At 42.3% G+C, this 22,243-nt stretch overlaps 1 protein-coding gene across 1 annotated transcript in view; it reads left to right on the top strand.

The window, feature by feature from the left end:
- Positions 1–5,218: 5,218 nt before the first annotated feature.
- Positions 5,219–22,243, top strand: part of basp1 (brain abundant, membrane attached signal protein 1) — a 48,471-nt gene continuing 31,446 nt past the window's right edge. Inside the window, exon 1 of the mRNA XM_085378445.1 lies at positions 5,219–5,303. The gene's annotated coding sequence lies outside the window, so the exon portion shown is untranslated. The remainder of the gene's footprint in view (positions 5,304–22,243) is intronic.

The following is a 22,243-nucleotide window of genomic DNA, read 5'->3' as shown; positions in this document are numbered from 1 at the left end:
GGTGGGTATTCTAATATCCCCTCGGCTTGCTGCCGGTACGTTGGGGTTTTTCCCGGTGGATGAGAGGGTTTGTTCCCTGCGCCTTAGTGTCGGGGAACGGGTCCTGACTGTCATCTGCGCTTATCAATTCAATTCAATTTTATTTATATAGCGCCAAATCACAACAAAAGACGCCTCAAGGCGCTTATGTGCTGAGTGGCAGTTCAGAGTACCCAGCCTTCTTAGAGTCCCTGGGTGGGGTGCTGGAAGGTGCTCCACCTGGAGACTCTGTTGTCCTGCTGGGAGACTTCAATGCTCACGTGGGTAACAACAGCGAGACCTGGAAGGGCGTGATTTGGAGGATCGGCCTCCCTCATCAGAACCCGAGCGGTGTTTTGTTATTGGACTTCTGTGCAAATCACAGTTTGGCCAAAACGAACACCTTGTTCGAACATAAGAGTGTCCATAAGTGCACGTGGCATCAGGACGCTCTAGGTCCTGGTGCCACGTGCACTCGATGATCGATTTTGTAATCGTATCACCAGACCTGCGACCATATGTTCTGGACACTCGGGTAAAGAGAGGGGCTGAGCTGTCAACTGATCACCACCTGGTGGTGAGTTGGATCAGGTGGCGGGGGAGGACGCTGGACAGACCCGGTGCACCTAAACACGTAGTGAGGGTGTGCTGGGAACGTCTAGCAGAGGCCCCAGTCCGCGAGATCTTCAACGCACACCTCCGGCAGAGCTTCAACAGCATTCCGAGGGAGACTGGAGACTTAAAATCTACAAGCCACTGCTGCACTGAGGTAACATTTTGTACGCAGGCAAAAGAAGTCCACTGTCAAACTTGAAAGTTGCGTTTTAGGGTTTATTCATCCAGTTTGGCGAGCAATAACAAGGATCCATTTTTGTTGCTTCCTGCTGTTTCTCCTGCTCTGGGGGAAAAAAAACATAGGCCCACCCCAGTGCATGCTGGTCCTATACCAGTCTCTTTATTTATAGAAAAATGGCCCTACAGTTCTTCCTGACTAACTTAACAAGATAAACAACAAAACAAAACAAAACAATGAAACAAGTGTTAACCTACAAATAAAACTTGTGAATAACCCAAAAAAAGCAAAAAAGTAAACCAACAACAAACTTTAACAAATTTCAAAATAATTTTAAAAAAAAAGTTTTTAATGAAAACCAGTAAACAACCATATAATACGGTGGTGGGGAAATCAAATGCACCGAATCTTCAAAAAACGTCAGCAAATAGAAAAATGCTGCAAAAGCTCACAAAGCACAATCACAATGTTTTTCTTTCCTTGACGTTTTTCAGGGAAAAAAACACTGATGTTGTGGAGGTTTTTAAAAAAACCTCACAAAAAAGACAAATACGATGCACTTGGCGTTGCCGGGTTAACTTTTATCTGGCCTGGTACGATCACACATACGGTACAAGGTGCTTTGAGGAAATCTTTAGTAAACACAGTTTTATTTATGAAATTTTTAATCCCAACCTTCATCAATATTCTTACATTTACACACTTTAGGCCACAAAACACAAACTGCTGTATTATGTGAAGGACCACTTTGCCTTGGTTAACCAAAAAAAGGTTCGATCTTATTAAACTAGCCTCAGTGACTCCTAATCCCCCCCATTAATAACCATAAAGCCTCATCAAACAGACATGGAACCGCCTTAAGAACCACTAGTCTCCTCCAAGGATTCCTGAAACTTCTGAAGGACTTGAGAGTAAATAAGAAAGGAGAGAGGAGGAGAAAAAGAGACAGGGTTTGATAATTACTTTCAGTCAAGCTTGTCTCCACCTCCTCGTGATTATACCGAAGGCTAAATCTAATCTTAACTGCTTACCAGCAAATTATGATGCAGCAAACTCTTTCAGTCCGGGCAGGTCGTGACGAGCCTGATTATTACCATTAAGCCCTCATAAAGAGGCAGAGGTCCCGCAAACGCTTTGAAACAGTAAGAGTTCTTTGGCAGGTTTGTTTTAAAGACCGTGCCCTTTTCAAAAGCAGAGATTGCAAATTAATTTTCCCCCACTATTTTGTAACTTAAAGGTTTGCTGTAGCCATAACAGGCTGAAAATGTTTGATTTGATGGCTTTGTTTTAATCTGTTCGAACCCTAAATATGTGGACAAAACGACTATTTCAGTCTCCACATTTCAGTGTAAAACATAATCACAAATTTTCCTCTAGGTTCTCTAATGAGTCTATCTCAGAAGTTCTATGTTAGCTTCACTGAAACTGAAGAAGTGGACTCTTATAAATCACATAAAGCTCAGTGCTTGTTTGGGTGAATTTAATATTCCCCAGTTATTATTTGGGTTGAGAAAGCAAAAGGAGTTCGTGTAGCATTTTCTATCATGTTTTTAAACAACATTCAGGAAACTGTGTGCTGTATAATTAATGCTTACATAATGCTGTTAACTGCGGTTTGACTGTCGTGACTCATCTTCACCACATCATCAAAACCAAATGCTTCAAAGCTCCTTTTGAACTCGACTCTGATGTTTGAAAGCATTTCTTCTGCTAACCTCAGGCCATATCTTTACTTCAGTTAATCTTCCAGTTCACTGTGCACCAATGAGCAGCTGCTCGGCCCCAGATGATAAGGTGTGGAAGTGCACTCAAGTGGATGATTCATCTGCAAATGAAAAAACTGGCACAGGAAGCCAAATACTGTCAAACTGCTGTTTATTGGTCCTCTCATCATCAAACGCATCGTTATGAACTGCAGGTCTGTTCTCGAGTTGTTTACATGTGCGGTAATTTTATAAGCGAGGAGATTAAAATAAAATGATGCAAATAAAGAGTTTTAACCTCCTGACATTCACCAAGTTGCCAGGAAATTGTTTAGGTGTAGGTTTAGGGCTGGGTAGGATTTTAGCCATTTGCTAAATATGCTTTATGTCATACATGAAAGGTTGCTGGTTCCTGTCAGAGACACAATTCCTACCTACCTGCTGTGGTGACCCCTTGTGGCACAGGAGCAGCAGATGGTAGCGATGTGGCATTCAAATTAAAAGTCAGGAGTGAAAAACCGTGATGCCGAGATGCAACTACCTTTACCTTTGTGGACCTGACCCTGATGAATTTGGCTTTGCTGCTGGCGATGTTTCAGTCTGGCATTCTTTGTCTTGCACTCAGTGTTGGCTGGACCCAGTTGTTTTTTAAAGGATGCTCAGAATAGATACTCTTTTATTCCTCACAAAAGACTCTGAAAGAGTTCGTACATGTACAAAAGGTGCAGGCCACCTTAAAACTGCCCTCCTGTTGGTGGTATGTGATAATGTTGGGAAAGAAAGGAAGGACTATGGGATGTGAAGGGTCACTTGTAGTTCATAGGCAGTGGGATCATCTGAGAACATGCAAGATTTATCAGCAGCTCTGTGCAGGGGTCAGGTACAGCCGGGTAAGTCGGGTCACTGCATCTCCCAGAACAAACTGACCTCTCCCTAATCCCAATACACTTCCTGCCAGAGGGAGGGGAGGGGGCTGCACTTTGTTGGTCTTCACCATGGGAATCCCTTTGGAGGAGCTGAAATGTTGATAACAAACTGCTGAGTCTCAGTGTGACATTGCAGAGGCAACAACAACACATTTAAGTTGTGGATATGAAAATGCACTTAAAGTGGACTTATTGTGGTTTTCCTTTTTCTCTGTGACATTTATACAGTTCAGTGATGGATGCTCACATTAACCATCACAACTACTTTCAAATAAAATAGGTCAGAATAAAGTCAAGTAATCCTTGTGAGCCAAACACTCGGCATGATGCCAGTGACATGTGATCTGCTTAATATGATCTTTTCGGGCAAACAACTCTGACTCTCTGCTTATGAGAAGCAGCCAATCAGAGAAAAGTTGGCTTACAGAGAGAAGCACTAAAAGCCTGTTGGTCACAGAAGAACAATGAACTGAGGAGCTGCACCAAGGCCAATTATACGATAAATAAGAGTTTTTCTTTAATAGAAACATACTTTTAGCTGCTGCCTTACAAGTAGAGAAGCTTGCGACCACTCTTGAATCTGTGATCTTTCACAGATAAGGCGAATGTTACAACCACTAATTACTATTGTTCTTTAATTATTTTTTTAAAGAAGATTACTTTGAACAGTTCACATGAAAATCCTGAATTCAAATGATTCAAGGAATCAAAAACTAAAACTTTTCAAAGCCTTTTGTTAAAGCTCATAAGTTCACCTGCAAACACTGTGACGTGACAGCCCTGCTGTCGACACTGACAAGGATGAGATTCCCCTGTGACAGAGAGGAGAGCAAGTCTCTGAAGAGAAACTAATAGCTTTACAACATAAACGCCCCTCTCCTTTTATTTGACATGAACTAACTTTTTAGCTCTGGTTTTATGTGGAGCATCAACTCTTTGCAAACATTGCCATCTAGTGTCAAACTTTAGGTAATGCCGTGCAGAAAATATGGTTATTACACATTCACCAAACCTTTCTGCTGTACTTAAACAGATGTAAACACATACAGATAAATACAATGACTTACTATTTCTGAAGCCCTCAGAGATTAAACATTAAAACATAAACAGTGGAGCATTGAGAAGCGGGTAAACATTTTTTGGAGTCAACAGTTTTTCATAAAATGTGAAACAAGTTGAGTTTTTTTTTTTCATTTTTATTTTGTAAAATCTGGTCCAATAAACAGATGACAGTTTCTTCAGTCTGTGAATCAACAGGTGCGTCCCGCCTACCAACAAGTCCTCGGAAACACGTGAATAAAGTGAACAGCAGGGGGCGCTCTAAAGCAACGACTGACGAAAGACGGAGCGCAAGAATGAAGTATTGCAACTAAAAGAAGCGCAGAGAGAAATTTCCGTTCCTAACAATATCAGAGTAATTTCTTTTTTTACTAAATGCATAAATAAAATAAAATGAATCATTTTGTGTGAAGGATTGAAAAAAATGAGCTTCACGTTTGGAGACACCGCTCGGTCACACATATGCAGCAGCACAGCAGTGATAAAATGATCATAAAGCAGCATTAAGTGTTTTATGATCCTAAAGAAATAAATGAAAATAAAGACGCGTGCACCACAGAGCTTTAATAAAGCGAGTCGTTAGGAACAGGTACGTTTTCTTCACGCTGCTGCTCTGAGTGCACACCGCTCGCGCGTGCACGTGCGTTCAGATGCGTGTGCGCGCAGGCGGAAGATCGCCGCGGAGCCGTACCGTGTAGCAGGCACAAGCCGCTGGGCGCGCAGGAGAAGCCGCAAAAAAATCCAGCAGCCGCTGCTTGAAGCTGCCAGGAGCGCAGAGAACGTGTCGGAACTTCAGTGCACACGGTAAGAGCTGCTCCATCGCCCCACTCTCCTCTTTTACTGCCCCACGGAGCCGCTCACATGCTCGTGGCTCTTTTATTTTCTTTATTCCTTTTGTCTTTTCCCATCTCTCCGTTTGGACAGCCGCGCGGAGCGAGTGCAGGGGATGAGACAAAGGACGTGGAGATGTCGTGAAAAAAGAAGGAAATCAAATATTTTTTAGAAAGGGAGAAATTAGGAAACTGTAAAATTCTGTTTTCTTCTGTGCTCTTTTTTTTTCTCTTTTTCTTTTCCTGGCGACAAAATGTGCACGAGTTTAAAAAGGGGTGTGTACAGTCTGGGAGAGCACGCGCTCAGACACGGTCTCGTTTTTCTCACTTTTATTGAGGGAAAAAAGCAAAAATCACCTCGACAGCGCTCAAAGTGCGATCGAGCAGCGTGCTCTTTATTATTTATTGATTGCTTTGATATCGTTTATGATTATATAATTTCCACAGACTGCTCCGCACCGCAGAGGGGAGGGGGGATTTGGGGCTCGGGGGTGGGGTGGGGGTGCCCCCCTCATAATTCGCAGCCAGTAAACAGTTGAACATCCAGAAATAAGAAGAGTGCTCTTCTGCTCGCCCCACCTCTTTGTCTTTGTGGAGGTGTGACACCGTTCTGCCTGAATGCGACACGCACGCGCGCACATGCACGCACTCAGTGACTCGTATCACATGCACTCTCTAACCACATCAGTCCGTGTCATGATTCAGATGAATTATTGATCTCATATTCTCGTTTTATTGCACTCAGAAGGAGTATGGAGGAGGGATGGGGGGTTGAGGAGCCTCTGTGGGATGATGTTGATGAGGAGGAGGAGGATGAAAAGGAGGAGGGTGGGGGTGGCTGATGGAGAATCTAAGCTGCATTCTCTCCCGCACAAACACAGAGTTCATCTTTTCACTCGTCTTCTTGTTTCTGCCGCTGCTCGAATGTATCGGTTTGCTTACGCAGCGAGTCAAACTTTATTAGCCGTACCCCGCCGGTTAATTGCCTGGTCCTTTGTTTGCCGCGGCACGCATGCGCATTAGGTGTAGGGTGTGGATGGGAGAGATGCCACCTTGCGTATCAATAGGATGGAGAGGAGGAGGACAGTCTTTCGGGTTTTGGTTTAGTTGTTTATTTGCGTGAAAAAAAAAAAGACAATAAACGATTAAAATGTGACGAGGAGGGGTTGTGTGTCTGTGCGCGTGTATTTTGGGTTGTCTGCGTGTTTTTTCCCCTCCGTTTCTCGGTGATGTGACGCTGTGGATTGTGTGTGCGGATGATGGTTTGTGTGTGAATGGCGCCTCAGTTGTGGTGGTGCTGTATCGGAATTGGACTGTGCTGCAGCGATGTGCTGAAATAACTGATTAATCGGGTATTGTAATGATTAATTATGATAATTACTTCACCTGAAATCACAATGAAACCGATGCAGAAATGACAAACAGCATTATTTGCTTAAAGAAGGTTTTGTTGGACAATTTTAATGATTTTCTGGCAAACTGTCACCTGCACAGTTCATGCACTGTAGCAACAGATAGTTAGGACATTCATAGACATTCAGTCTTACAGCTCTGAGCCCACCAACAGCTGAAGTCAACATACAGGAATCTGCAGTCTGTGGGAGTTTTTTGCTTGTGTTGACTTACTGCTGAAATCAACCTTTTACCTGACACAGCAAGTAAAGGTGTGCAGCGAGGGCGCGTCACACCTAGGGTTGTAAAATTAGTCCAATTCAGATTTCATTGACATTTTCCTCCTTTAACAATTATTAAAGGAAGATAATGAAGATAACGTTCGCACTGTCCTGCTCTGCGTTTCCTAACAGTGCTCTGACCCTGTTGGTGTTTACTTCATTTCTTTCTATATTTCCATTCCTATTTCAGATGAATTACAATCAAATTTCAAGGGTACGTTGCAACAGTTAAAGAGATGCGTTCAATAAACCCAGTCAGTCCACAAACAGTCCCGTTAACTGTGATCTCAGCCGTGGCCAAAATAACTGTGATTGTAATTGTTGCCGTAATCAAACAACAGTTTACTGTAGCAGCAGTTTGTAGGAAATCACTGATGAATGCAGAGACAATTTCCATTTCTAAACTGACTCACTGTCTTTTCCACTCTTGCCCAGTGATGGGAAGATTTACAGTTTGATGCTTCAAAGGCGATAGCAGATAGGGAGCGAGTGTAATTGGTCTTGGTGGGTGGGCGGCTGGGGTTAATCAACAGAGTGGGTTTACGAAACTCTGCGTGAGATTAGAATTTAAGAATATGGATGAGCATGTTCACATCATATCCACTGATATTCCATAATTAACATATAGAGATTTTATAGCATTTGTTTTCATCTCGTCATTAATTATTTCTGCACGTTTGCAAACACGGCCTCAGTATGAATTCAAACAGACAATAATGACATTTGTGATGAGGGATAGATGGTTTAAAACGCCTTTTTCAAAATGAATCCCATCGATTCTGATATTATAGTCTCAGGATGGTGGGATTTATTACAGGGTGACACATTAAATGCTCTGATTGCTTTTTTGTGTGGAACACACCATGAATAGTTACCTAAGCTGACAGTTTGCTTAAAATGTCAGCAGACAAGATCTGGGAAGTGTTTGTTTTTGGCTGAGGATGTTAGCCCTCGGCCAGAGTGCTAATGTACAACGGAGGCACTTGGAAACAAATCATCACTTCCTCTACATGAAAAGAGAGCTGGACCCGCATCACCTAGGTGATGTGTTTGCTTGTGTTGTAGATGTGCTGTTAAAAGTGCCTCCATCTGACAATACAAGTAAAAGGAGACCCTGACCACGTCAGGGGATGTAGAAACTCTTAATACAGATGTGCATTTCAGCTATACAGTCCTACACAGTGACCCAGACACTGCTTTATGTTTGGTGTGATCTGTCTTCATTACACTCTCGTGTTGTTTCTGTCTGTGACACTCAATAATGAGCTTTCATGTGCTGATGTTGCACCAGCGATGTAATAAAACAAAACATTTAAAGATATTTAAATAGGAGAATGCTATTTCTTCCTGTTAAAAGGGAGTTTTTCCTTCCCACTGTTGCCAAAGTGCTGCTCACAGGGGGTCATGTGATTGTTGGGTTTTCTCTGTATGTATCATTGTAGGGTCTACCTTACAATATAAAGCTCTTTGAGGTGATTGTTGTTGTGATTTGGTGCTCTATAAATAAAATTAAATAGAATCAAATTGAATAAAAAAAATGATACGGAGCATTTTGATTGGTTGAAATGTGACTGGGAATACTTCTTGTCCTTTGAATGACTCTTATTACAGGTGAGGGTATTTTTGAGAGAAATATTACCTTTATTAAGATTTACAATCAGATTGGATTCACAGAAAACATCTCAGACACGAGGTTGGTTTCTGTAATTTTCCCAATAATTGGTGATCGGTGCTTAAAGGACAAGTACGTAAGACTTTGTGACATCTAGCAGTGAAGTTGTAGATTGAAACTGACTGACTCCTCCTCCTTTACTTCTACCTTTCCAAACCTGAATGAGATGTTGGTCATCAGTTTAACATAAAACAATCTAGACCTGAGGCACGTTTAATCCTGCTGTGTTTTCCATCATATTCTGGTATTCTGGACACTGCCTTGGCTCATCTGGACTCATGTGAAAACACGGCAGCCCACTACGGCAGGTTCCCTGTAAGAAGATCCCCCCCCCCCCCCCTCCCTGTGAACATAAGAAAGTCCCACAGCTAATTTAAATGTAAAGATTTCCAGTCATTTGCAGTGGTAAAAATATTCTGAATACTCATAGCTTTGCACTCCTCGGTTTGTGTTTGCTACTGCAACCTCCTCATGAGTGGTGTTGCAGGATCACCATGGTAATGGGGGTCTTGTAGTAATGGTAAATGGCCTGTATTTGTATATCGCTTTACTAGTCCCTAAGGACCCCAAAGCGCTTTACACATCCACCCATCCACACACTAGTGATGGCAGCTACATTGTAGCCACAGCCACCCTGGGGCGCACTGACAGAGGCGAGGCTGCCGGACACTGGCGCCACCGGGCCCTCTGACCACCACCAGTAGGTAACGGGTGAAGTGTCTCGCCTAAGGACACAACAACCGAGACTGTCCGAGCCGGGGCTCGAACCGGCAACCTTCCGATTACAAGGCGAACTCCCAACTCTTGAGCCACGATCATGCGTGTTGCCTGTCTGGCTGTTGATTGGCTGACATAAATTCATCCCCGACTCTGTTCATTCATCTTTGCCAGATGGAGACAAACGGCAACCTGATGAGAAGTTAGGATGGTGACTCATCGGTTACCGCCGCTGTCTGCTGCTCAGTGTGTGACTGTGAATACGTTACGGAGAGGAGAGCAGACACGAAGCAATGATACCTCACCCACCCCTGTCTGTGTTACACACATCGTGTACTCATGCAAAAGTAAGCGGACGATGAGTCATAGGTGATTATCAGTGTGTGTCCACATACTTGCAGTGTACCTGACAGACTAAGGGACTGATAATGAGGGGGTGAGGGACATTTTGTCTACATGAATTTGCAGGTCTTAGAGGGTCCGTCTCTCTTTATATGATTTTTATTTATTTTTTATTTCATTGTTTGGTCATGTGATCAGCAGGATCACTTTCACACAATCCTGCATCAGTCTTAATTAAGGCATCATGCTGTGTGTAATGGAGAAACAGGCTGGTTAACTTAAGGGAGCGGAGATAAAGCAGAACAATGGGAGGCTGCAGCTGTGTAGCACATATGAACAACTGTGTGTGTGTGCGAGAAGCTGTGTAATGGGTACAGCTGCAGGTTGAGTCTCCACTGCTGATACTACTGTCTCTACTGCTCGTACTGCAAAGAAGGAAAGAAAAACATTTCAACACAGCTTTGTCTGAGAGGTAAAAACACACTGGGCCCATGTTCTCGTTCTCTGCATCTCTAAACACGACAGAATAAGAGTAACGTCTGCTTTAGCGTTAGCAGACATTCAGAAAAGATGGTGTAATTACATTAACCCAGCTTAATAAAAATGTGATTTTAGGACTCAAAATAAGCTGAAATCATTTGGTTACGTGTTGCACAACACTGTGTCTATCTTTGAACGCAGCTTGGGTTACATTTTTAAGGAAGTGCAAGATGACAACTTCTTTGCAGGTTGGAAGTATGTTTTAGTTACCGTGACTACAGTGAACTGAAACCTCAAGGATATATTTAGTTGCGTGTGATATCATTTGCATTTAATTGCATTAATGTGGTGGGTTTTGTGGTTTATCCTTACAGCAGCCTGCGGACAGAAGTACCAAAAGGTGCAGTTCCACTAATGTCCACTTGAGGCTGACTCTAAAAGAAGAAAGCAAATCCCCCATAGAGTCCCATGTGATTTGAAAGCCTGTGTCAGTATTCACGCAGTTCACAAATATATTTTTTAAAAGTGATCAAGAGTTCAGGCAGTCAGCTTGAGTCAGCTGCATGTTTTTTATCTGCATCCTGTGCTGTATCCCATCCCCCTTTGATCACGGTAGTCTGATTCTATTCATTCTTTTAAATCACAGCTTAAAACATATCTTTTTAAACTTGCCTTCTCCACCTTTTAATTGCTGGTTTGTTTGTTTGTTTGTTTGGTTGCTGTGACCTATTGACCTCTTGTATTAATTCCCTCCTATCTTTCTATTGGTGTTTTTTATTATGGTGGTACAGCTTTTATCTTGCTATTACCCATGTGCTGTAGTCATTCTTATTGGTAGCTTTTATCTATGAACATAACTCCTTTTTTTTTTTTTATCCGTTATCAATGTTTGAACCTTTTATTGTTTTATGTAAAGCACTTTGGTATGCCCAAGGCTTTTAAATGTGCTCTATAAATAAAGATTGTTGTTGTTGTTGTTACCTAAAACATCAAGGTCCTGCTTTTACAGCTCACCTGAAATCTAAGCTGACACCTGCTGCATACAGTATTTTAAACATCCCCCCTAACCCATCACCCAGTTAACCATAATCACTCCCACTCGATGTTATATTGAGCGTTTCCTGTTGGGCAGTGATGAGATCTCACCCTGACTGCTACTATTTCTGCTGCTAGCCCCACCACTGCTAATCTTTAATCTTTTCCATTGGAACATTCATTTGTGGTTTCTTTCATCTGCAAGGCAACCGTACAATACAGCCCAATGCCACCTATTAAAACCCCAGAAATCACCATAAAAGGAGTTTGACATTGACAAAATGTAACTGCAGTGTCACCGTGCGTATTTTAGGCCACTTGTTGAAGCGCCTCACTCCCTTTGGCCCGGCATATCCTGTCCAATTCTCTATTCAAGGCTATAAATAAATAAAAGGCAAATGGCACAGAGTTAACATTTATTACAGCACTGCTGCGGACTTCATTAGTGTGCTAGTGTTTGTGAACCCTTAGTTTAATGCCACTGTGTTATAATTACAAAAGAAATGCTAAATGCTCTGTTTTCTGTTTATAACACTAGAACAGCTGTTGCAGATGACAGCTCATAGTTTTTCTTTTGTACGAGTGCAAAACAGAGAAGTGGATTTCTTGGACAGCAGCCACCATTAACAGACAGTTTTTTATGTTGTTTGACAGACCAGCTCACAACAGTGTGGAGGTATAAATGCTAAGTGTTGGCTGAGAGTTTGACTCCATAACGAGTCCACGAGCTGCACTGAAAGCAGGAATAGTTGCTTCCTCACAGTAGGAACTTTTGAACTTGAGGAGAATCTTCGTGTGGCCGCGCTGCCTCCGTTCGATAGGCGCTCGATGTCCATCAGTGTGGTCCTCTGGCCTGTCAGGAATGAGGAAGTCAGATGTTTCAATTTCCTGTTAAAGGAAGCATGAATGTGTATCAAATGGCTGTAAACTTGTGCTTAAAGTTTATTTTGGTGCCATTTATTTATGCTGCTGAAGTGCAGCACAGCAGTTGGACGTGGTGGTTTTGCAAAAGATGTTGTGATGAGAAGAAATGACTCGTAGCTCTGCTACGCCCCACTGCTGACACATCTGTCATGTCATCTGTGTGTTTTATCTGCTTGGTTGGGAATTAAATCATCATAATTGTAGATGAAAATTAGGTTACTTTTATGCTGATCGCTGTACTGACTTCTGGTCTATGGATAAATCTTTTCACATTTAATTTTTGTTGACATTTAACATTGCGTTATTATTTTGTAGTTGGTGCAGTTTCAGTAAAAACATCAGATAATGCTAGGGTTAGCTGCAGATAAAACCGTAAAACAGAGTAGTGTAGATGAAAAGATTAGACACAAGTCAGAAATGAAAAAGGATTCTGTGCACACTGCATTTATCAGCTCAGATGTTTTTATAGTAATATTGACTGAAATCATATGAAAGTGCTAACTTGCTAAGTGTAAATGGTGATTGGTGATTCTGACTTGGCTGTCGGTGTGAATGCTCGTCTGCCTCTCGGTGTTAGCCCAGCAGCAGATTGGCAGCCTGTCCACGGTGCACGCTGCCTCTATCACAGCTGGGATTGGCTCGAGCCCTCCTACCACCCTGACCTCACAAACCCCACAGCAAGTAACACATTATGATTGTGATTCATGCTCAGCAGTTTCCTAACTTGGTAACATTACACAGTAATTATAAGAAACTAGAGGGGAAATGCTTAAGTTGATGACCTGCTTCTCGTAGAACAGGGTTGCGCAAAAAAGGGAGTAATACACGACAAATGAAAAGCTAATAACATGTGATTAATCTGCAAACAGACAAAGAGTTGATGGTGAGTAGGTTTACCTTAATATAAAGTGCTGCCAGTTTTAAAGCACCAACAGAGAGCTGGGGATAAATCTGTGCTTTTTAGGTCTTTCTTACAAAAACTGCATGTTCCTTTAATTGATTATTAAAGAAAGCAGCAGAAACATCTGATGTGAGCTGGCAGGAGCGAGGCTCCAAAATATACATTAATGTGATTCAACAAATGCTAAACTCTTTGACCTCAGGGGTCTTCTTGTCTTGCATTCAGGGGATTTTTTGCAGCGAAAATGCAGGAAACTAGAAGTAGAAGCGACGGCCGGCCCCTCCTCGTGTCCCTGCCCGCTCTCCAGTCTCGCTGGAGGTTTGACGGCACCCCAACATGTCCTCGTCCTCGGCAGCTCTTTCACCGTGAGCGCCATCTGTCACATCGCTCCTCGTCTTCCAGGAAATTACAGATCAAACCGAAAGCGACAACGTTATCTGATATGTACCCCGACGGGGCAGGAATGAACTCGGCCGTCTCGGCTCGCTCTCTGCTGAATCCCAAATCCACTCACTCACTCGGGTGTCCTTGTGGATGTAGAATCATTTGGCGAGGGCAGATAAAGGACCAGTGCGGCCATATTTCTTCCAACGACCTGTCCTCTTATCTGTAGAGCAGACCGAGTTGATTCTAAAAGTGGAGCAGACGGCGATAACATTTTCAGAGCTATGGGATTTTAATAGCCCAACAATTTCACTTTAAGCTTGGCTAGAAAAGCGGCACCTGTTATTGTTAAGTAATTGCTATGAAAGAGGGACAGTGCATTGTGAAGGTATTTCCAGCTCTATTAACACCTGTATCAGCCAAATGGGCACATTTATATAGAGATGTCGCTTTGTTATATAATAATAACTCTGCCATTGAAAGGAAGTCATTTTTCCCTCTCTGGCTTCAGGTTTGTAAACAACAGACACAGAACAGCAAATCCCGGGGAAATCAGAAAGTGTCACATTCCTGATTTAAAGACTGTGACTGATATCAGAAGCATTTCTGATTTTCTATGCAAGAGTCAGTTATTAACTGCAGGAATTTCCAGATTCAGATATTCAGTGTGACTTACAGGCCAGTGTGAACTCGGTAATAGACGTTCACAGCTCTGTCTGCGGCAGCCATCTTGTTTTAGCCCACAAGTGCAACTGAGCACAATCTGCTGTGTAGTGTGAAAAGGTAAAAAAATAATCTGGCCTTTCATTCATGTCAGACTGTAAAAGAGAAGAGTGTGACACCAGCTCTTCACAGAGGTCCAGCTGTTTTTAAGAAACGCTGCCGTTCTGATGGCTAAAAATCTATAAGCCAGGAAAAACTTGACAACTAAAAATGGCCTAAAAGAGAACCAGCTGAAAGGTGTTTGATGTGCCCGTTAGTTTCATGTGTCCCTCACCTATAAATTGGCTTCCTGCCTCAGCACCCAGCCAGCAAAGAACCCAAAGGAGGATTCAGCGCGCTGATGTCCGGTTGCTGCACGTGCAAAGTTGTGATAATACCACAGCTGCTTCTGTGTGAGCAGAAGGCGATAAACTAAGAAAAAAAAATAAGAAAACTGTTCTACAGCCAGACGAGGACACGTCTGCCTCGTTAATTAAAAATAAACTTAAGGATTCTGATGATGTTCATTCTTCTCCTGAATGCTCATAAAGCAGCACCTTTAAGCACCAACTGTTAGCATCTCAAACTATTATCAGCCAGTAGAGATCGTTTAACTGTGAAGCATCTACAACTGGCTCAAATGTGTCTGCAGTCAGAGTTGTGTTTATCTGACGGAAAGCAGAAAATCTACGATTGCTCACTGACCGGGCCCCAGCAGATCCTCACTGTTGATGTTTTTCGTGTGTCTTACAGTTTCTGCAGCAAAATGAAACGGATCCTTCTTCTTATCGATGATGCTGAACACAGTAAGCAGAGGCATGCTGGTGCATTTAAGGCATGTTAGCATAGTGATGTTAACATGGAGACTGTTTCAATTGAAATTTCTGTTGAAAGTAGCGTTAACAAACACTGTGATGCATTTAAATAACGGGCAGTTATTAGAGAAACAAAGGAGAATAAAGGAAGCACACAGACTGACATTCGCAGGAAACCTGAGATATAAAAGTACCAACTTTATTCAGAACTGTGGATGACGAACAGCCGTCACAGGCCGTCAGCATTTCCTTCCTTCCTCCCCGTCGCTCTCTTTTTTCCTTTAAACCTTTAAGGCCCGCCGAGTCTTGGAAACCAAACCAAACGCCGTTCCTGGCGTGAATCTTAAACAGTCGAGGGACGGAGTCTGAAAATAATGAGATGGTACAACAGAGTGAAGACTCGGAGGTGTTCGGCCTCTTCGCGCGAGCGCCGCGGTCCCAGTTCTGTCAGCTCCCATCATCGAGAGACAAACTGATGACGAGAAGAAAATTACAAGAATATCTCTCGCCGGATTTTTTTTTTCCTGAAGTGCGAGACGTAATCAAAGGCCTGTCTGAAATCCTCAGCCATGTGTTGGATGTGTGAGACGTCGGTAAGCTGGTGGAGATGTGTGTGTTTTTAATGCATGCAAGGTGGAAGTGAAGAATTTTTACAGCACTGTACATATTTGTGGTTTGTCTCACCACATCTGAAGCTTTTAAAGCAGAAATAGTTTATTCACAATTTATTTACATTTATTAAATAATTTATTGTTTATTTCCCAACATTTTCCTGGTGTTTATTGCTCATCAACAAATAACACACTGGCTGACTTAATTTTGTTTTTATAAATATGAACGTTTATTGAATTTACTTGCATATTTTGCCATGTGTTGGATTACATGCATGTAACTATGAACTTATTTTGCAAAAAAGAATAAAATATAAAGTAATTCAGTTAAATATTAGATTAAATAAAGTATTCTGCTTTGTTTTTTTAGTGTTTTATTCAAAAATAATTAATTAATACAATGTAATGTAATCATATACTAGATGTAGCTTTAACAACAACCATCAAATAAACAGTCTGATTATAACTAATCTAATTAAAATGTATTTGTAATGATGCTGCGTGATCATGTCTTTAATTCAATAATTTGGCTCTTATTCTAGAAACTTTAAGCAGACCCCATCCAGACTCTGGGTGCCCCCCCCCCCACACACGCATCCTCGCTGGTGCTCTCACCCCCACCCCCCCGGCTCTTCTCGGGGTTAGCTGGAGTTGAGAGTCAACTTTGTCCTGCCTCCATGTCTAGCCTGGCACCCAGCACCACTCACTCCAGGGCTGCCCCCTCCCTCTCTCTCACTCTCGCTGTCTCACTGTTGTGGCTGAAGACAGCAAACGCCCGCCACGTCAAATTTCACTCCACTGGCGTTTGGCTGCGAGCCGCAGACACGCCGGTGACAGGGGTCACTTAGATCCAAAGCTGAGCGGGTCAGTTTAGCCGAGCTGGGCAGACGGACAGACGGAGAAAAACAAGGCTGGGGTGGATGTCTGAGTCTGCAGCTCTGCTATGAGTGTTAGAAATGGATGCAGTTGTTGTTCGAGATCAGCCCGAAGCTGCTTTTACTGCTACTCAGAGAGTCCCGTTTCTGATGCCATTTTAAGGTCACAACCACAGTTTCCTTTTTTACAGTTCGAGCTCTGGTTGAAGCCAGGCAGGAGATTGTTCACCAAAGTCACATGACCCACATGTGGCGATGTGCTGTTACTTGATGCAAGTACTTCAAGTGACTTCATCTTTTGCTTGTGAACTCACTGCCTCCTTTAAACGTCTCAGCGAATCTTCCTCTCTCTTTGTGCGTCGTATTTACGGCAAGATGTTAAAGCTAATTCTGGAGAAGGTTTTATGCTTTTCCTGTGCACTCAGGCCTAGCTGGTAAAGGGGATCATAAACATCACAGAAAAGTCTCCAGAAAGCAGCGAGGAGTTATTACCCTCGATTCTGGGTGCAGAGGCAGGAGGGGTAAAGCATTGAAAGGATTTTTATATCAGACAGCTTCTGTCCTCACTCCTGATGGACTGAGCCGCCCTCTAAGTCTTGTAATATGACCGAAGAGACACAAAACTTTGACCTCCTTGCACAAAACCCCTGAAGGCGGCAATTTAAGAATCCATCAGTAAATTCTCTGTTTTGCTCTGTAAGGCTTGGCACTCGTGACTGAGGTCAGATTCAGGTCAAATATCAAAGGAATGTAAACATTTCATCATATATTTATTGAGATATCTCAGTCAGATTATCGCTTGGTGAAATCTTATTCACTGAATTAAAGCTGTCAGGTAACTTTGTAATCTTTGCAAACCAAATTTTATCCTGCTTAAATAAATGGGAAACAATTAGGGCTTAAAAGATAAGAAGCTAAAGTAAAATCTAATGATAGTCACTCATGTAAAAGAGTATGTCTCCAATTAGCAGCTAATGAGCTGAAACATGCAAAACAACTGATACTATTTTAAAAGCCATTTCCCATTAGGAGTTTTCATTCCATTCCCAGAAATTTCTCAGAAATGTCACCTGGCTCTGATCCGATGTAAAAAAAAAAAAAAAAAGAAACCCTCTGAGCTCTGCTCATCAGCACAGCCCTGCAGAAATATTGATTGATGTTGGACCATGTCTGGCTCCGTCTGGAAGCCAGGAGGGACCTCAGGGATCTGTGCAGACAGATGGAAAGGAAGATGGTGTGGGACACAGGGACAGCAGAGCTGCTAGTGGTGGGCTTAGAGCTGCAGTTGTATTGATTGACACCAGAGATGGAGCTCTCTAATGCTGGGCTGAAAGCAAGACAAAGAAATCTTCTGCTACGAAACAATCCCCGGGTAGCTTTGGTAGCCAGATGGAGCCTCTGTACAGATGTGATAGGAGCAGAATGTTTGCTGTAGTCTCTCTGGAGCTGGAAGTGTCACAGGAAACAGATAAGCAGCAATTAGCCTTATCCAGCACCTCTTTACAGAATAATACTGCAATCCAGCTGTGTGTCTGAAATTCTTTATATTAACCTTCCTGCCTTCTTGGGACCTTTTTGTGCCACTGCTATGTGTTAAATGGCTGCCATTTCCACTGTGTTCAGTGGAATATAACCAAACTTGCCACAGGATAGTTTTTACCTGTCAATGTCAATATTCCAGTGTGAATTCCTTAAATCAGCCTAAAATGGCTGAGCAGCAGAAATCCCCACACCCATCACCCTGGGGACCATTTTCTGCCCATTGACTTCCATTATAAATGCTATTTTTCAACCCCAAATTATCATCATATGATTTTATTTTTTCTTCTTTTCTTGGATGTCAATGAAGACTCAGGGCCTTGAAGTTTTAATTTTTAAATTGCAAAAAAAATGCAAAAAAAATAATGGCAGGTCAAAATGTATGTTGGTGCCAATCTTTGGTCCATCTAAAGGCCTACTTATAATGACAATCACATATTACTTCAACTGGTTTTTTGTGGAAATATTTAGTTTCGTTTTTTGTTTTTTGGGGCTTATAACACAGGGCGCTCATGTAATAACACTGGGATTTGAAGGGTTAAAACAACGAAAATATAATTAAAACTTTACATGAATATTTCAGGGAGAAGTAGTTTTACAAGGTTGGCTAATTTAAAGTGGAATAAGATATGGATATATGGTCTTTTTATGGCGTGGCTGAGAATGGTCCCTAGGGTGATGGGTGTGAGTTTTTTAAAGGATGGCAGGAGGGTTAAGGTTACATTACTCAGTGTTGTTCATTAAAGAGCCGGGGCACTTTTGTTATTGCTTCCTGTTTAATTCCAGTGAATTCAGTCAAGCTTTCGGTAAATAAATCTTCATCATTGCAAATGTTTGTCTCAGAGCCTTTATTGAGATCAAATAAAGCCCACCTGTGCTCTGTCATGCAAGCACACATGGGAAGTGAAGTTTATAGTTGTGTGACTTACCAATAAGGGAGAAAAGCAGTCAAGAAATCTTTCTTCAAATAAAATAAAAACATGTGGAACAAAAAATAAATAAATAAAGGAAATCTGGAAAATGTCACGTTCACTGCGAGTTGCTCAGTGTCAGCTAAACTTGATATGTGAAAGTAATTACTCAATTTGGGTACTCAATCAGCACAAATCTCAAAGCAATCAAGAGCAATTGTAGCATCGGTTAACGTAACCTTTAGCTGTGCCTGCGGTGAGATGGAACTTCGGGCTTCCAGATTTCCATTCTTCCTGGTTCATCGTGTCTGTGATGTGTCTGAATCAGTGGATCCAAGCATTCCTGTTTAGTTTGGCTACATTTAAAAATAAAACAATAAGTGAAACTTGTGCCAGTGTCCACGATGTCATCTGGCCAACTGCTTCGTGAACGTCAGCCGGACATAACTCAGTGACTAGTAAAGTCTTGATTACAAGAACTTTTGTGCAAAATGTTGCACTTCCTCTAACACCGACACTCTGGTGTGTCGGTCCCCAGAGATCACCAGGTTAAAATGTGCACGAGTCATGACGTCAGCTTGTTTACAGCTTTCTTTAGCTAATAATACCCGTACAGTTACTCCTTTGTAGCGCTCCTGTTCGATTTAAGTTTAAAGTTAAGGGTGTTATCACTTTGACAGGTGGACGGTGACACAGGCAGCTGTAGCTGATAGGTGACCTCTCCTCAGCTAATGCCTAAACATGACATTCGTGCCTTTCAAGCATTTTTACTTAACACTAATTAGAAGGTTTGTGTATTGTTTCCTTGCACCTCTGCAGACTATTATATGCTTTATAGATATATCGTAGCACTCCCGTCTTTTCCAAATATGGTCAGTTGTCGATCTAAAAAATACAACACGGTGTGACAGCAGGAACAGAATCAGACACAGCTATTTTGCAATGATTGATTGCAATAATATAATCAGTATTTCAACATTTTTACAGTGGAACCTCTGGCCATGTACCTTATTAGCATGAGACAATCTTTGCCAGCACTCCACTACCAGTTTTATGTGTGCTTAACAAAATAAAGAAAGGGGAAGGCATTCAAATAATCACAGAACAAAGCCGCAGTATATGAACATAAAATACAAACACAGCTGGGAACACAAAGTTTTTATTACTCGTTACGAAATATCACAAACAATGGTTATGACACGGAGTTTATGGACTTACTTGAATGAGTTTTCAATGTGAAAACTGAATATTCATGATTCCTGTTATTTGTGAAGTGTTTTCTCTGTGTAGACCTCACCACAGGTATGTCAGGCCACAGATGGGCAAGTAATCAAAGTATATGGCTGGTGCACTTTTCTTCCAGGCTTGAGTCAGGAAACGTCCCAGCCTGCCAGGCAGGCGGGCTGTCTCATTTAAATTCAGAGGCACCAGTGATGATGAAAGATGCAGAGACGAGATCACGATTCCTTTGAATATCTGCACAAACCGAGGACATTGCAGCTCTTGAAGTCTCCTTTCTAAACAGCGTGTATCTGAGGCCGGGCGGCGACGGCGGTGTGCGTTGGGAGGAAGGATTATTGGCAGGACCCTGTGATGGAGTGGAAGATAGAGCCGGCTGTCACAACAGTTTGGGAACTGTTCTTTTGAAATGACAGAGAGGACTAGCACATCCACCCTGCACCATCTCCAGCACTGCTAAGGGTTCATTTTGGTTTTGTGGTTTATGATGTGCACTTTGCAGCTTATTGAACGTGTACGACGTTCATGCCTGCTTAAAATGGCTGCCATTTGGACTGTCAGAGAGGATGGATGGCCTTCAGTGAGGGGCTCTAATGCAACAATATTCCATAGATAGAAAACAATGACCATTTGAAGTGTAGCTCATCCAGCTCAGCCAGAAATGAGAAACAAAGTTTGTATAAAACTGAACAAAGTCATTGATATTTCTGAGTCTGACTCGATAATAATTTCTGTGGGACGAGCCCAGGAGAGAACGGACTATATTTATGGAGATGAATGACTTCAGTCGTTAATATTCCTCCAACACGTTCACTCATTAATTCATATTTTCATGCCCTTGTAGCCGGTCTGTTCCACTGTGACACAAGGTCAAAGCAGTGCAGTTGGAAGTTGTTTTCTGTTTGCACACCATTAACGACTGAGTTCAATCGACCCGTCAAGCTTCCTGCCGACGTCGTTGAATCAAATGCTGTTTCAATTTGCGTCTAGACTACTAACCAGGGACCATTAGTCCATATTAAGCCAGGATAAATGAAAGCAGACTCTACTACAGTCGGTTCTTCCTGCCTTTAAGCAAACTTCCTCCTGATTGGCTGCCCCTCGTGAACAGAATATTTTAACTGCAGGTGAGGGAGCGTCTGAGCTCACTTCACCAGTTGTGTGACTGACATGACAGTGACAGGGAGCTCCCCTCTCAATTATTATACTGTACATACACATGTATATACATTTACAGCACGGCTGCCTGCCTGAGCCTGGTTCTGCTCGAGGTTTCTTCCTGTTAAAAGGGAGTTTTTCTTTCCCACTGTCACCTTTATAGAGAAACTGGTTACAAAACAACAATGTTGGGCTGTACATCTGTCATTTCTTTAAGCCCACCGTTATATAGAGCTTTTTACTACAAGCCTTAGTAGCCCAATCACACACAGATTCGTCCAAGTGCTTTTCTCTTACCTTGTCTAACATTGACACTCACACTGATGGACACGCCAGGCTTCATTATCTCGCCCAAGGACACTTTGAAAAGCAGACTTGAGGTTCTCCCAGGAAGCAAACCGCCAACTTTTCTATTGGTAGATGACACAGTCTCCCTCATGAGTCAGAGTCGCCACAAACTGGCATTGTCCAGTAAAGTAGAGCAATAATAATGCAGAATAAACACTCAGCTGTTCTTATTATGAAAGACTGAGAACATCCAATATGGCTGCCACAAGCTGCATTATGTTAGCTGAAAGCCGTCAAACATTTACATTAACAAAGACAACAGAGAACAGCTGATTCCTGACACACACACACAAATACACACACACCACGTCTCTGTAAGAGTAATACAAGACAGGTCATTGTGTTGGTGCAGACTATTTTCCATAAATCATGGAGGGAGCAGACAGCGCTCTGGTAGGAAGTGAGAACGGTTTGTACTGACCAAGACAGTCAGTCAGCCATCTTACAGACACTCAGTAGAATGTGTAGGTTTTTAACGTAGTTTGGGGGTAATTTATTAGAGGTCCCAATAGAGATGGACTTATTTAATTGTAAAGTTGGAATTCTCAAACAAACACAAATGCAGGCAGGCGGGGCGTAAAACAAGAG

Source organism: Diplotaxodon limnothrissa, linkage group LG18 (assembly GCF_057381915.1).
Source record: "Diplotaxodon limnothrissa isolate DT_005_m linkage group LG18, D_limnothrissa_male_GT1.1, whole genome shotgun sequence".
In the NCBI taxonomy this organism is placed as follows: Eukaryota; Metazoa; Chordata; class Actinopteri; order Cichliformes; family Cichlidae; genus Diplotaxodon; species Diplotaxodon limnothrissa.
This window is presented reverse-complemented; position numbering and strand designations above follow the sequence as displayed.